Source organism: Lycium ferocissimum, chromosome 11 (genome assembly GCF_029784015.1).
Source record: "Lycium ferocissimum isolate CSIRO_LF1 chromosome 11, AGI_CSIRO_Lferr_CH_V1, whole genome shotgun sequence".
In the NCBI taxonomy this organism is placed as follows: Eukaryota; Viridiplantae; Streptophyta; class Magnoliopsida; order Solanales; family Solanaceae; genus Lycium; species Lycium ferocissimum.
The window spans coordinates 53,377,451-53,394,115 of NC_081352.1; positions in this window are offsets into that span (position 1 = coordinate 53,377,451).

Here is a 16,665-nt window from a genome sequence, read left to right on the forward strand (position 1 = left end):
AAAGGGACTTATATCATTTTCCCAATTGAAATTTTACGTTTTTTTCATACTTTGACCAAAGATTAATCATGTTTCAAAACATCAGAATATCAATATTTTATATAGAACCTGATATCTTTTCTACGAACAATAATGTAGGCTCAATACCTCAAGTATACGTAAACGTTTGGATCGTCATTTTAGGGGTTGTAAAGTGCCCCCGAAGTAAGTTTAGGTTGTTTGGAAACTTGTTATCTTTAGGTTTAAGTGTTTTGTTTTATAAGATTTTGATTTAAGCGTTTTATTATTTAGTCAAGGCATTACATTATTAAGGATATGTCGAGATATTTTTCAAGGTTTTTTTTTTTGCCGTTCATAATTCAAGACAATTCGAATAGAAGAATTAAAATACATTGATAATTCAAGGCAATTCCAATACATCAAGAAGGATTAAAATACATTCATAATTCAAGACAATCTTCAACCACGAGAGGCTCTTCCACTACGAGAGGTTCTTCCACCACCAGAGGTACTTGCACCATCACGGCCCTGTAGGTGACACAAACGCTTATCATGGCCAAACTCCTTACCCGTTGAGCACCTTCGAGAGTATGTCCTATCTGGAACATCCATTTGATTGGGAATCCAAGTTCGTGCGTTAACATGAATTTTGCAGATATACTCCTTGTTAGCAATGGCTCGTTTGGCCAATATATAAGACTGATCACCAAGTTGGTAGAAACCTCCAGCATATGCTTTAATATAATCTTCAACGTTGTATTCGGATGCCACATAAGGGGATACCGTTTTTCCCATTGCCTCAAAATACTTGATGGCATGACAACACGACATATGGTATAATTGCCACTTACCACAACTACACGTTCTCGTTCTCATAAACAGTATGAAGGTTTCATCCCCGACCTTGGTAATAAATTGTCCGGACTTCATACACACGTTCAACATCGTTATACTCCACCATTTGGTGTAGCTGACATTTTTTCCTATAATGCTCGAATATTTATGCAGGTTTTGGCATCAATCTCCCACCATCTGCTAATATGGCTCTGGCATGTCTTGTTCTAGTGGCAAACCGCTCCACAACTTGCTTGAAAGTCATTCTCACCATTGTAGTAACGGCAGTCCCCTAGCAGATTTTAGCAAATCATTGAATGACTTCGAGCTGTTTGTTGTTAGCATCCCCTATCTCCTGCCTCCATCCACATGTAACGTCCATTTCTCAGCCTCGATATCCTTCAACCAATTATATGCTATTGGATTCACTGTCTTGATCATCTCCATCTGTATAAGAAACTTTTTTTGTTGATACTCTATTGTAGCCGCCCACATCAATTTGTTTAGTGTGTTGTTTCCAAATGTTGTTTGGAAATTTGCTTTTATGTGCCTTAAACAAAAGCGGTGGTAAGCAAAGGGAGGCTGCCACCCCGGCAACGTTGACATACTGTGTAATATGGCTTGATGTCGATCAGATAGCACACATATGCCTATACGATCCTTAATAACATATCGCCTCAAATGTGTCAAAAACATCCCTCATGTGTCGTTGCTTTCGTTAGTGGCAATGGCGAAAGCAAGAGGGAATATTGACCCATTGGCATCCATCCTTACTTCAATCAGTAGCTTGATGTCATATACCCCGTACACATGCGTGTCATCTATGGATATGACTGGCCGACAATGAGCAAAACTATCTATGCATGGTTTGAATGTCCAAAACACAAAATTGAAAATATTACCGGCAACGAGCTTCCACTCTACAACAGTACCAAGATTGAATTTTTGTAGGGCTGCCATATACCTCGGCAACTGTTGGAAAGAGCCCTCCCATGTATCATAAATCATCTCAAAAGCCAGCCTACGTCCGAGATATCCCTTTCTCTTGCTTATCATTTTACGATATGTTTCCTTAACATTTCTAATGCGATCTTTGATGGGATACCTGGACAAGTTTAAACAAACAACATTTAGCAATGATATGATAATTTAATTGATGCCAAAATTATAATGAACTTGGTCGAATAGCTTATCTTGGGTTTTCGGCAACGTGAGCAAGTAACACTTGAGCAATCATATTTGTATATAAATTGAAATGGTCTGCTTGATTCTCTCCCATATCACAAGTGTGACGTGGGTAGAATTTTGTAATAATCCACATACTATCATGCTTAACAATACCACGAAGCATCTATTGACAACCTTGATACTGTCGTGTGCAAACCAGTCTCAAGATCTTTCGGGTTGAATCATCAATCGTAAACTCCCTCATTCCCTGGTAGCTAGCAATTTTTACCGCCTTTTGCAATGCCTTTTTGGATTCGAACATCAAGCCTTTGGCAAGGTCAACTTTATCCCTTACAAAATCGACCGATTATCTCCACAATTTATGGCGAATTGGATCATCTTCTCTGGTGTTGACGAAGGCATCAAGACGACTTTGAATATTGTCAAGATATGGAATCATGTCAGAATGCCACTGCATTGGATTTTCGGCCATCGGTTCTTGTTGGTGAATTGGGCTTTCGGCCATCGGTTCATGCCGATTTGGCCGACTTTGCATCATTTCTACTAATTGTAGTTCCTGCATATGAGGATTAACATCAACCTCATCATCATCGGACTCCTCTGCATTCAGTATTTCATCGCTATCACTCGATGATATTTCTATATAATTAGGATAGTCATCACCATCTAGTAAAGGGATCTTCTTACAAAAAAAATAGGTAGCATATTTTAAATACCAACATCAAAATATATATGGATTATTTAATATCAAGGTGATGAACCTACCGATAGTGATCAATATTGTCAGGGTTTGAAGAAGGAACAACTGCATCGAAATCAACATTTGGTGCCACTGGCGAGTTTTGTGTGTAATTTTCACCACCGAGACAGTTCAAGTATTGTAAATATTAAACATCAGAACACTTATATTATTTAATTAATATAAAGTATACCTACCGATAATAATCAGCTGCACCGAACTGAGGAGGTTGTCCAATATTACTCATATCAGGTGTATAACCCCTAAAAAAGACAACAAAAAAAACATTACTATTACCATATGTATAATAAAATAAACATGTGCTACTACACAAAATTATAATTTAAAATTGGGTATTTACCAATTTTCACCGTAATTTTGATTAAATTGCTAGCTTAGAGTTTCCAGCGGCACTTGACCACTCAAAATGTTTCCATAAGAACTCAAGTAAGTATAAGTGTTACCATGAGTAGGCTGGACTTGAGGGACTTCCTGACGACTGTGAGGTATCCTTTCAACATACATTTCAAGAACATGGATGTTGACTAACCTCCTGTATTCTTCTGAAGCAATCAAATAGTTCCTCAAAGAGTCATCATCGTCGATAGTCCACTTACCATAAAGCACTAAACCTTGTGATGCAATGGTTGTTGGGTATCTGCCTACTGTATGTGTAAGGCATTGAGTAATGTTTGGTAATCCAACGTAGTTGGAAACTTAACATGGGCTTTTGATTTATTACTATAACGAACAATAGTATTATCATAAAGAATCTCTCCATCCCAAAATAAAGAAACTTTAACAGTTGAAGGGGGAGAAGACATTTTCTTAAGATCTTTGGAGTTTGATTTTTTTAAAAGAATGTGAAAAAAACTGACTTGAACTTATTAAATGGATGAGTGTTTACCTCATCCAAACTTCATAGTAAATAGAAAAAACTTGAGCATTCGAAAACTCAATATTTTGCGCACTAATTTAGTGTGCAATATAAGTGTGTCATATAAAACATCTGAAATTAAGCATGGTGTTGTCACATCAAATATGAAAACTCAATATTTTGCACACTAATTTAGTATGCAATATAAGTGTGTCATATAAAGCATCTGAAATTGAGCATGGTGTTGTCACATCAAGTATGTGAAAACTCAATATTTTGGGCATAAAAATGTTGTGCAATATAAGTGTGTCATATAAAGCTTCTGAAATTGAGCATGGTACTGTCACATCAAGTATGTGAAAAATCAATATTTTGCGCATTTAATGTTGCGCAATATAAGTGTGTCATATAAAGCGTCTGAAATTGAGCGTGGTGTTGACACATCAAGTATGTAGTATATAACATGAAAGACAAACTACTAGCATTCACATTAAAACAAGTTTTTATGGCATTTTGGAACAAATTTTCTGATGTTGCTTCTATTACATGTTTTACCCCAGCAAACATATTCGAAGAAATGGGTAGGACATGGAAACAAGATGAACATGATTTTTATTACTCAAATAACCCGAACAACAGATACAATCAAGAACATAATAATACAATGAGAGATGAGTGGAATTGGCGTGTTAGGGAGGTTGAAATGCTAGAACAAAACTTGAGGGCACTGGGAATCAAACGTCCCAAAAGTTGTGCTACGTCAATGCCTCGTATACACCACAAGAATTCAATTTTGCTCTTAACCGTTTTCGCGAAGAGAATAATCGGATGAAAATATGTTGCCTCAGAGTAAAATATGGTCAACAAGGTTACGTCAAATTCAAATCCAAGTGGGATTCGGACTGTGAGATGTCTGATCAAGATGAATCCCCATGATCCTATTAATATTTTTTATAATAAAGTAAGTAGGTAGGGTCATAAGGAGGACCCCAAGGGTACTTGGGGTTTTGCAACTATATAAGTAGCCTTTCATTTGTTATTAAACTACAACATATTCAATGTCGAGTGATAGAAATGTAGATTGGTCGGTATTCCTCCAAATGATTCAAATAGTAGTGGTGATGAAAGCTCAATTCATAGCAGCTACTCCGATGAACCGAGTTTTCCTGATAACAATGAATTTGTGCTAGATGATTTGAAGCCCCACCTTTTAATAGAGCGTAATGACGATTTTTGGAACGTGAAATATTCAGATCCACGAGAATGTTATTGCGGGTTACGCCGAGAATGGGCATATCAGCATACCGAATCAGAACTTCATATTCGTGACTTGGAAAATCTCAACGCTCAAATCCCAACAAGGTTCTCAATGACCATGCCTCGAGTAGGTGCACACACTTGCAAGCTTGTCTTACAAAGGATTAGAAAAGAAAACAATAGAATGCTAGAAAGATGTTATAGATTTTACATGCTAAAGTTGGCCGAAGAACAAGAATCATCAACAGGTATAAAATGTAGAGAACTAACATCTACAGAAAGAAGATATGTCTTAAGAAATCCAAAATATTGTTCTGAGGATGATATTAACGACTTCTATTCTGATAATGATTAGGGGTTATTTTGGTTTACTATCTTAGTTTTTGGGTCATTTAAGTTTCGGACTCGTGCGGTTAATTTATATTTTTAATAGATTATGAAGTCATGCATTTGAAAAAATTTAGTACGTTTTTAATTTGCTTTGGTTTTTATAGTCTATTATTAATTTATATAAGTTTCTTGGAGTTAATAATATATAAAAAGCTCAACAATTCACAATTTTAAAGAAAATGCCAATAAATTAGTACCTAAAAGCTGCCGATTACATAATACGTGAAAACGTACAACTAGTAAAAATAAAATACATAAAAATAACAAAATAATGCATAGAAATAATAAACTTAAAAAACAAAATACATAGAAATAATAAACAACAACAAGATAGCACAAATAATCTTTCAAAATTTCAGTTTTTCTTTCAAAGCATTTTTCTCGTGCTGAGTGTCTCTAAGGTTAGCCTTGAAAAAACTTTGTTCTTCTATGGATTCTTCTAGCAAGACGTCCAAAAAGTCATTTTTTTCTTGAGCTTCCATAAGCTTAGATTGAAAGTCAAACTTCACGGAATCTTTAACAATACATGAAGTCGCGATATCTCTATCAACAAGAGGCTTTTAAAACTTCGCCGCCACCGTTTTATCCACGGAAATGCTATTTTCCCATCGAAAATGTTTGCAACCATTCATATCCTATAAACATTACAAGAAAATCAGTTTTTGAAAGTAAAATATGTGGATAATGTGAAAAAAGTCGAAACACTAAAAACTTGTAAAAACACTTACTTCGGGCACTTTACAACGCCAAAAATGACGACCTGGATTATCTTGGGTCCTTGATGTTCATAGCTTACAATAGTAACCGCATTCACAACATCGGGTTGCATAGCAAAGTTTGACGTTTCGGAGTTTGAGACATGATTTCTTTTTTTTTTTTTGGAGGGGGGGGGGGGGTGGGTTGAAGTATGTTGAAAGAGTGAAAATGGAGGAGGTGGAAAGTGACTTGAAAATGGCCAACTGATGGGGTTAATTTAAGTCCCTTTTGTGCACTAATTTAGTGCGCAATAGGACTTCACTGTAAAGTTACAACAGAAGGTACTATGGTCACTTTTTTTTTATTGCGTTATTTTGGTCCCTACAGCCACTTTTTGGGTCATTTAAGTTGCGAACTCAATACACCTAGGGAAATGCCATTTCACATCAACAATTTGTCATGCAAGTACCCCTTTATCATATATACTCCAATAGATGGGTCCCAACCTTCATCCGGAGCCCTTCGATTCATTAGTACTTTATTAGCGTTTATTAATAACTCGTGCAACGTCCTAAATTATTTGTGAAAAAAAATCTCGACATTTTCAAAATAAAGTAATACCTTCACTAAATAATAAAATGCTTAAATCAAAACCTTGTAAAATAAAACACTTAAACCTAACGATAACAAGTTTCCAAACAAAACTTAATTCGGGGCACTTTATAACCCCTAAAACGACGATTCAAACGTTTAGGTATACTTGATGTAATGAGCCTACATTATTGTTTGCAGAAAAAGATATTAGGTTCTACATATATAAAATATTGATATTTCAGAGTTTTGAGAGACATGACTAATCTTTGGTCAAAATATGAAAAAAACGTGAATTTCAAAACTTTGAAATTATAAAAAGTGTGAGAAAATAAAACTAACTCCTATTACGCACAAAATTAGTGCGCAATAGGACTTAACTGTAGCCGTCATTCGGTACAAAATTAGTGCCCTATTGCGCACAAAATTATAATCAAGTCAAGCGTCTTTTTTTATTATTTTTTTTTTCAAAGGAACTTTTCACTGATATTTCATTCTTCGTCAAACTATCATAATGCTAAGCTTCTTATTTGCTTAACCAAACACAGAATACAACGTGGTACTAATGATGGGAGAGTGGAAAGGTTTCCATATGGCACTTACTCATCAGTTCATCACTGGCCAATAGAATCCGCGACTTTAGTAGCACAAAAAAAAAAAGTTGAACCAAACTAGCACAAAAAAAAAAAAAAATATTAGTAGGTTTCACGCACTAAATTAGTGCGTGAAAGGACCAAACTGCAAAAATGCACTTTGGGCCTTTCACGCGCGAAGGAGGCCTTATGTTTTTTTTTTTTTTTTGTGTTACCTTTCCAATCACGTTTTTTTTTATACTTTGGGCAAAGATTAGTCATGTTTCAAAACCCCAAAATATCAATATTTTATATAAAACTTATTATCTTTTTTTGCGTACAATAATGTCGGCTCATTACATCAAGTCCACCTAAACGTTTGGATCGTCGTTTTAGGGGTTCTAAAGTGCCCCGAAGTAAGTTTTGAAACTTGTCATATTTATAGGGTTTTGATTTAAGTGTTTTATTATATTTGAATGTACAAATATAAATATTTGATTTAATAATAATTCATCCAATACGAGAGGTTTATACTAATTAAAAAATAATTCATTCCATTTAATTACAATACTAATTCAAAGCAATACAATAATAAATTACAATAACAATACAATCTTCAAGTTCTAGAAGCTCTATTACTTCGAGACGTGCTTGTACTACCACGGCCTTGTTGCCCACACGAACGCTTGTCATGGCCATATTGCTTACATGTAGAGCACTTGCGAGAGTAAGTTCTTTCACTAACATCCATTTGATTAGGTCTACGACTCCGTGAGTTAATGCCCAATTTCCTGATGTAATCCTTGTTAGCAACCATCGAAAACGGCTCGTTTGGCCAATAAGCTTCATTACCAAGTGGGTGGAATTGGCCGGAATATGCTCTAAGGTAACTGTGGACCTTGTATTCCCCCGCCACATAATTTGTTACCGTTTTTCTCATTCTCTCGAAGCACTTGACAGCATGAGAACACGGCATGTGGTACGTTTGCCACTTACCACAAGTGCATGTTCTTGTTGCCTCATAAACGGCATGCACGTTTCCACCCTTACCATTGTAATAACCCGTCCTAACTTCATATACATGTTGAATTGGGTCATACTCGGTCATTTGGTGATGCTCACATTTTTTTCTATAATACTCCATAGTTTTGAAGGGCTTTGGCATCCATGTCCCGCCGTCGGCTAATATCGCTCTGGCCTGCCTTGTCCTAACCACAAATCGCTCCACCACCTGCTTGAAAGTCATTCTCACCATTGCGGTGACAGGTAGTCCTCGAGCGATTTCAAAGCAAGCCATTGAAAGACTACGAGCCGTTTGTTGTGAGCATGCCCCATCTTTTGCCTCCATCAGCATGAAGCGTCCATTTTTCAACTTCAAGCTCCATCAACCAAACGTATGCGGGTTCACTCACTGCCCTGATCAGATCCATTTTTGCAGCCAATTTTCGTTGTTGATGCTCCATCGCAGCCCCCAACATCAATTTGTTTAGAGTGCCATTGGAAACGTTAATTGTAAATTTGCCTTCAAGTGCCTTAAACAATAGCGATGGTAAACAAAGGGAGGCTGCCATCCCGGTAAATTATCCATATTGTGCAATATGCCTTTATGACGATCAAACAAAGACGCATATGCCGGTACGATCCTTAATAACATGAGTTTTCAAATGGGTCAAAAAGATCCCCCATGTGTCGTTGCTCTCGTTAGCGGCAATTGCGAAAGCAAAGAGGAAATATTGACCCATTGGCATCCATTCCTATTGGAATTAGGAGCTTGATGTCGTACGCACCATATACATGCGTACCATCTATGGATATCACTGGTCGGGTCGGTGAGCAAAACCATCAATGCATGGTTTAAATGTCCAAAATACGAAGTTGAAGATTTTACCCTCTATAAGCCGCCACTCTACAACGTACCATGATTAAAATGTTGTGAGCTACCATATACCTATATATATATTGAAAAGAAGTATGCCAATTTCCAAAGACCATCTCAAAACACGCGCGTCTACGCCCGAGAAATCCCTTTCTGTTGCTTATAGTTTTACTATATACGGTTTGAACGTTTCGAATACAATCTTTAATGGGGAACCTGCACAAGTTTAAACAAACAACATTTAGTAATGATCTTTCACTTGATATAAGACATATAATGTACTAGGTAGGATAAGTTACCTTGGCGTTTCGGCAATGTCTTTAAGTAACACTTGAGCAATCATGTTTGTATCTAAATTATAATGATCTGCTCGATTTTCTTCCATATCACAAGTGTGTCTTTCGCGAAATTTTGTGATAGCCCACATCCCATCAGACTTAACAATTCCCCAAAGCAACCACTCACAACCTTGATACCGTCGTCTACAAACTAGCCTCCATATCTTTGTGTTTGGTGATCAACCTTAAACTCCTCATGTCCTTAAAACAATAAATTTTGACGGCCCGTTGCAACGCCTTTTTGGATGCGAACAACATTCCCTTTGCAAGGTAGCATCGATCTTTGTTGAGATCCTTTGGTTCAATCCAGGTTTTTAGGCGACTATCATAATCTTCTCTTGTGAAGACAAATGCATCATCACGACCCTGCAGGCTGTCAAGATAAGGGATATTTTTAGAATGCCACTGAATTGGGCTTTCAGAAGTTGGGTTTTCAGCCATCGATGGTGGTACGTGGTGGTGCATTGGTTCTTGTTGGTTTTGGCTTTGAGGAATATTGTTGGTCATACCAACTTGAACATCTTCATCATCGGTTACCTCTGCATTATTAGCTATTTCATCGTCATCACTTGATGATGACTCATAATAATTAGGAAAATCTTCATTATTAAGTGCATTCATCCTCCTACACGAAAAGTAACATATTTTAAATACAACATCATATATATATATATATATATATATATATATATATATATATATATATCTATATATATATATATATATATATCAAGGTGATGAACTTACTGTTGTTCATAAGCACTGTCATGGTGTGGAGAATGATCAACTCCACCGAACTGAGAGGATTGACCAACATCCATATTTGGTACCACTGGCGAGTTTTTGAGAATAGTTCCTATAAAGATTTAAAAACTGATTATTTACTAATTCATACAACAAACACATGCTACTACACATAATAATAATATAAAAAATCCATATTTACCAATTTTAATTGTAAGCTTGATTAAATTGCTGGCTTAGATTTTCCAGCGGCACTTGACCACTCAAAATGTCTCCATAAGAACTAAAGTCCCCACAAGTGTTACCATGAATAGGCTGGACTTGAGGGACTTCTTCTCGAGGTATCTTTTCAACATACATCTCAAGAACATTAATGAATACTAAATCACGATATTCTTCCGGCGATCCCAAATAATCACTCAAAGGTTCATCATCGTTAATATTGTGCATACCATAACGCACTACACCATTTGATATTGTTTGTGGATATCTGCCAGTTATTGAGATTCCAATCTCAGTGGGTGTAGTTTTCATTCTTTTGTGCATGTAACTGATTAGTGTTTCATAATTTAAAGTTGTTGGAAAGTTAACATGGGCTTTTGGTTTGATAGTATAACGAATGGAGTAATTGTCCTCGGCGATATCTCCATCCCAAAATAGTGAAACCTTAACAGTTGAAGCATTTTGAGACATTTTTTCGATGAAGTTTGATTTTTTTTTTTGAATGACTTGTAAGACTTAGACTTATGAAATTGATGAGTTTTTCACTCGTCAAGCCTTCAAGTTAAATAGATTCCTGAAATTGTCATGCGTGGTGTGTTGTCAAATCAATACTTACAGTGCGCATTAAAATGGTGCGCAATACAAGTCGTATTAAAACGGTCAAATAATGCAGCAACGTATTGTCAAATCAAGCCTTTATGTGTCATAGATTCCTGAAATTGTCATGCGTGGTGTGTTGTCAAATCAATACTTACAGTGCGCATTAAAATTGTGCGCAATACAAGTCGTATTAAAACGATCAAATAATGCAGCAACGTATTGTCAAATCAAGCTTTTATGTGTCATAGATTCCTGAAATTGTCATGCGTGGTGTGTTGTCAAATCAAAACTTACAGTGCGCATTAAAATTGTGCGCAATACAAGTTGTATTAAAATGGTCAAATAATGCAGTAATGTATTGTCAAATCAAGCCTTTATGTGCCATGGATTCCTGAAATTCTGAAATCGTGATAGGTGAAGGAGACCCTTTCACGCACGAAATTAGTGCGTGAAAGAAGAAATACCTTTCACGCACAGATTTTGTGCGTGAAAGGGTATCGCATATTTTTTTGCACTTTCACGCACAGATTTTGTGCGTGAAAGGGTTTACTTTTAGGTTTAGGGTTTCGTGTTATTTGTTGTCACTTTCACGCACAGATTTTGTGCGTGAAAGGGTATACTTTTTCGTCTTATTTTTAAATTAATGCTTAACTTTATTTCGAATGTGTCACTTTTTTTTTTATTATCAATTTAGGATGTGAAACTATAAATAATAATAAAGACTAAGATAATATGTATAAATATGCAAAAAATATATAATATTTACGATAAATTGTACAACACTAATGTATATACACTATCGAGGATGGGTCCCACATGTAGTATGCCGGAGACTATCCCTAGACCTAAGGCTCATACCATCCCCACCGCCCTCGTCATCGTCTCCATCGCCCTTTTTCCTCTTAATAACCGGGCGCTCCAAGTCATGATCATCATCTCTTCGCCTGGCTCGTGCGCCCTTGACTAGAACGTGCTTCTTCTTTGGATCTGGTCCCGCTGGCACGCTCAGAACCTCAGGCTGGGTTAGGTCTGGAAACTCGCTCTCTTCCTCGTCGGGAGTCGCCACCTCAGGCGCCGAAGGATGAACCTGAAAAGTATATAATAATTAGTATCATTTCTTATTTATATTGAACACATTAACGTTATTTATTTAATCAAACTTGTGTGTCAACGGGCGCCTAAGTAGGCTCCTGAGATGGGTCTGTAGCCTCCTGAGATGGGTCTGTAGGCTCTTGTGGACCCACGGGCGTAGAACAATGAACCTGAAATAATATATAAATAATTTAGATTAGATTTATTCTAAAATGAACCTGAAATAAACAAATAATTAATAAATTATTTTACTTTATCATAAAAGTCAAACCTGTGTGTCGACGGCCTCCTGAGATACCTGGTGAGAGGGCTCCTGAGCGGCCTCCGGAGCAGGAGATGCAGATGGTTCCATATCAAACACGAAGTCCTCGAATATGGAGTCGTCGAAGTGCAGATGTAGGCCACTGCAGCCAGATCACGAACCGGCCGCTCACCATGTGGATCACGAACTGGTGGATGTGAAAATGAAGGCCAGGGCACATAATCTGAAAAAAAGGTCCAGCGTATACAGAGGTGTCTGTGAAGTCGACGGCCGAGAATGAGAAGTCGATGGGATATCTGTAGTCACCGACCGGTAAAAACTCGGCGGGATCTCTGAAGTCGACGGAGCCTCATCACCTCTGCCAACCCTACCACCTCTGCGACGGCCACCAGCTCCTCGGCTACCACAACCACTTGCTGCCCCAGGTGGGGTACCGGGAACACGCTCATAGAGACGCTCAAAGTCATGTGCCTCTCTCATACCAGTCTCGGCAAGCTCAATCATCCGTGCTGCATACTCCGCCGTCTCGGGGGCCTTCGTACGACGGTCGAAGTACCGCATATGTTTGCAAATATTAACAATTGAATAAATTTGTAAAGTGGTTTAAGTTTAAGACTAATAAAACTTAACAGCGCCTCGTACGCTCCTGCGAGAGCTACACATCCCAGGCCATCTGGACGATGCCTAGAGGGGTTGCCAATAATGATGCGAGTGCTCCGCATGTACCACTCCATGTACACATGGATCGGAGTGTCATGTCCGACCACCGCTAGGCTCGCCATCCTCACATCGCAACTCTGGACCTGCTGCTGCATATGGAGTCACCATGCATCATCGACGCCCGCACGCTCGTCCCTCGCATAGTGGTCGTGCTCCCAAACCGTAGCCGCGGGTATATTCTGTACATACCCAAAGTGCCGTAACACGCGATCGGGCGCGTGATACTCAACGATATCCATATGTATCAATAGACACCGCGACATCCACATGTCCCGATAACAAAACGCCGGCAGCTCATCTAAAATATGATCATATAGCGTCCATATAAAAGCCTGTAAAAAGAATTGAACTAGTTAACAATAAAAGACTAAAATAGTAGCTTTGTAGTCTAGCGTGTGGATCCAAAATATGAACATACTGTCTGCGCCGTCATGCGGTTTAGCTGATCCCTAAACGGGAGAAGGCTGTGGTGCGTCTCCATACGTCGGCGTAGGCCTCGCGACCATCTCCGCGCGTATGGCATCGGCACAAGAAGATAGTCGGCGGGAGGGCGATGGGGCCGAAAAGGTCTCGCCCTAGTCCACACCCATATCGCGATATAGTCATTTAAAAAATATTTTATCGCCATCGTTTTAAAAAATATATTTTGTGTTTAATTACACACACTTAAATATAATACACCGAAGCGAGCAAAACTTCTACCCTCGTGCCCATAGAACACCATCCTCGATACATGTAGCCCGCCGCCTAACTATAACATCCTATCTCGGCGAGATCGTCGATATACCGAAGATACCTCAAGCTCGTATGCGAACCGAAGTGTTCGGGAACGATGGCCCCGAATATGATGAGTAGGTATAGACGCGCGCGTCGGTCAACATCGTGTGTCCTCGCAATCGGATCTTTGCGCATGTCCGTGAGGCGCAAGTGAGCATAAAGGGCCGACAACAAAAGCCGACTGCCGGAAATATGACCATCCGGAGCCGCAAAACCGGCGAGCCTAGTCAACTCGTCCCGATCATATAGCCATATGAGGCTCCTCAATATACAACGTGAATTCCATCAATAACCCATAAATGACCTCCACATCCCGGGGTAATGGTAGCTTTGAGATGAAACGTGTGCGTCTCCGCGCCACCTCTCAATCAATGCCGTGGATAGCGACCTATCGTGCGTACCCGAACTTTGACGCACCGTAGATACCGCCCGACGTAGTATATCCAGGACACGAGGATCAATGGGGGCAGCGCGAAGATCTCCCATGCGAGTCCCTCCACCGGTACGACTCGAGACTCGGCGATCGGATGTCCATATATGTTGCGACCTATGCTCGGGGCCGAAGATACAAGAAGCGTCGAAGTGGCCCGGATCCATCTCGTTTTACGCATTTTAAATTAATCATTAACAAGTAGTATTAGTTATGTAATCTTTTATCGAAAATTTTATTAAGGATTGTGGTGACCCATCTGTTTTACGTATTTTTAATCAATCGTTAACAAGTAATATTAGTTATGTAATCTTTTATCGAAAATTTTATTAAGGATTGTGGTGACCCATCTGTTTTACGTATTTTAAATAAATCATTAACAAGTAGTATTAGTTATGTAATCTTTTATCGAAAATTTTATTAAGGACACCCATCTCGTTTTACGTATTTTAAATCAATCATTAACAAGTAATATTAGTTATGTAATCTTTTATCGAAATTTTTATTAAGGATTGTGGTGACCCATCTGTTTTACGTATTTTAAATAAATCATTAACACGTAATATTAGTTATGTAATCTTTTATCGAAAATTACATTAAGGGTTTTCAATCCTAAGCTACGGGTTATGAATCCTAAACTAAGAGTTTTCAATCCTAAAATATAAAGATTAAAAATTAATAGGTCAAATAATTAACAATTAGTTAGCATACAATTAGTATAAATAATTAATAAATAAACAATTAACTAACTAATCAACTAATTAACAAGTTATTATCATATATTTAATAAATAAAAAATTAAGTAACTAATCAAAAAATTAATAAATTATTATCGTATATTTAACAAATAAAGAATTAATTAACTAATGAAACAATTAAGAAATTATTAACAAATAAACAATTGGCTTAACAAAAACTAAATAAATAATTAGCCAGTCTAACAATTGAAATAGCTAGTCTAACAATTAATAAATACTTAAGTCGCTAATCGAACAATTAATAAATACTAAATAAACAAGCAATAAATAATTAATAATAGATAAACAAATTAAAAAAAAAAAAACGCGTCCCGGTCGAAAGCATACGGCCAAAACACACAAAAAAAGTGCGCAATCCACCACACATCCCTAAGGTAATAATATATTTAGCAATGTAATAAAAAATTCGTAGCAAAATACCTAGAATGAAGGTGTTTTTGAGTTTTCAAAATGAGCTCCGCGCCGCTCTATTCCAAAATCTAACCTTCGAAACTTATTCCTACACTTCAATATACCAAGAATATTGAGTTTTTGATTGAAAAACAACACGAAAATAGCGTTTTGGGGGGTTGGAGACCACTGAAAAACGGCGTTAATGTGAGTTGGCGGGTGGGGGAACTGATCGGGTCTGTGGTGGGGAAGGAGGGTCACTTTTTGCCCATTCACGCACGAATTTCGTGCGTAGAAAGCCCCAAATTGCATTTTTGCAGGTATCCTTTCACGCACTAATTTAGCGCGTGAAACCTACTAGGTTTTTTTTTTTTTTTTGCGTCTCAACTTTTTTTTTTTTTATCTTTAAAGTCGCGGATTCCTGGCCATTACGCTAAACTCCTATTGCGCATAAAATTAGTGCGCAATAGGGCTTAATGATACCGTCACAGTTAACTTTATTGCGCACTAACTTTTGTAATTTTTATTTTTATGAGTTATTTTGAAGTAAAATCTCACTTTTTAGATTATTTAGGTTGCGAACTCAACATTTATGGGAGGGAAAGATGGGCCATTTCGAGGCACTGTTGCTCTGCAACTCGCACATGCCCTGGCCTACCCATTTGAAAATAAAGTGAAAATGGAAAGACATGAAATGGACCATCACAGTGTTTGTACCACTCCTCTCTTTTCTAACATTTGCTTTCACATTCTCATCTTACTTAGGATTGCATACAACTGCGAGTCGTTTGATAGCCGGTTAGTATTAGGTCGATATTAGTAATGTAGGAATATTAATTATGCATAAATTATTTTTGGATATTGGTTTGTTATTTTAAAGTTAATAAATATTACATCTTCTTAAAATTAATTTGTTTACAATTAAATTAAAATATTATTTATTTGAAAAAGTTAAAATATTAGATTAAAAAATCATAAAAATATGGTTTACAAAAGAAAAGTATTTGAAGAATGATAAGAGTAATATTGTCATTTCAACTTTTTATTACGTATTAATTATTCAATCGTTAACAAGTAATATTAATTATGTAATCTTTTATACTTATATAATTTTATTAAGGATTGTGGTGAAAACCAAGATCGTATTACGTATTTTAAATAAATCATTCCTAACTACAAGTAGTATTAGTTTGCATAAATTATGTAATCTTTTATCGACCAAATTTTATTAAGGAAATTGTGGTGACCCATCTGTACCAAACGTATAAATTATAAATCAATCATTAACAAAGGTGAAAAATATAATACTGTT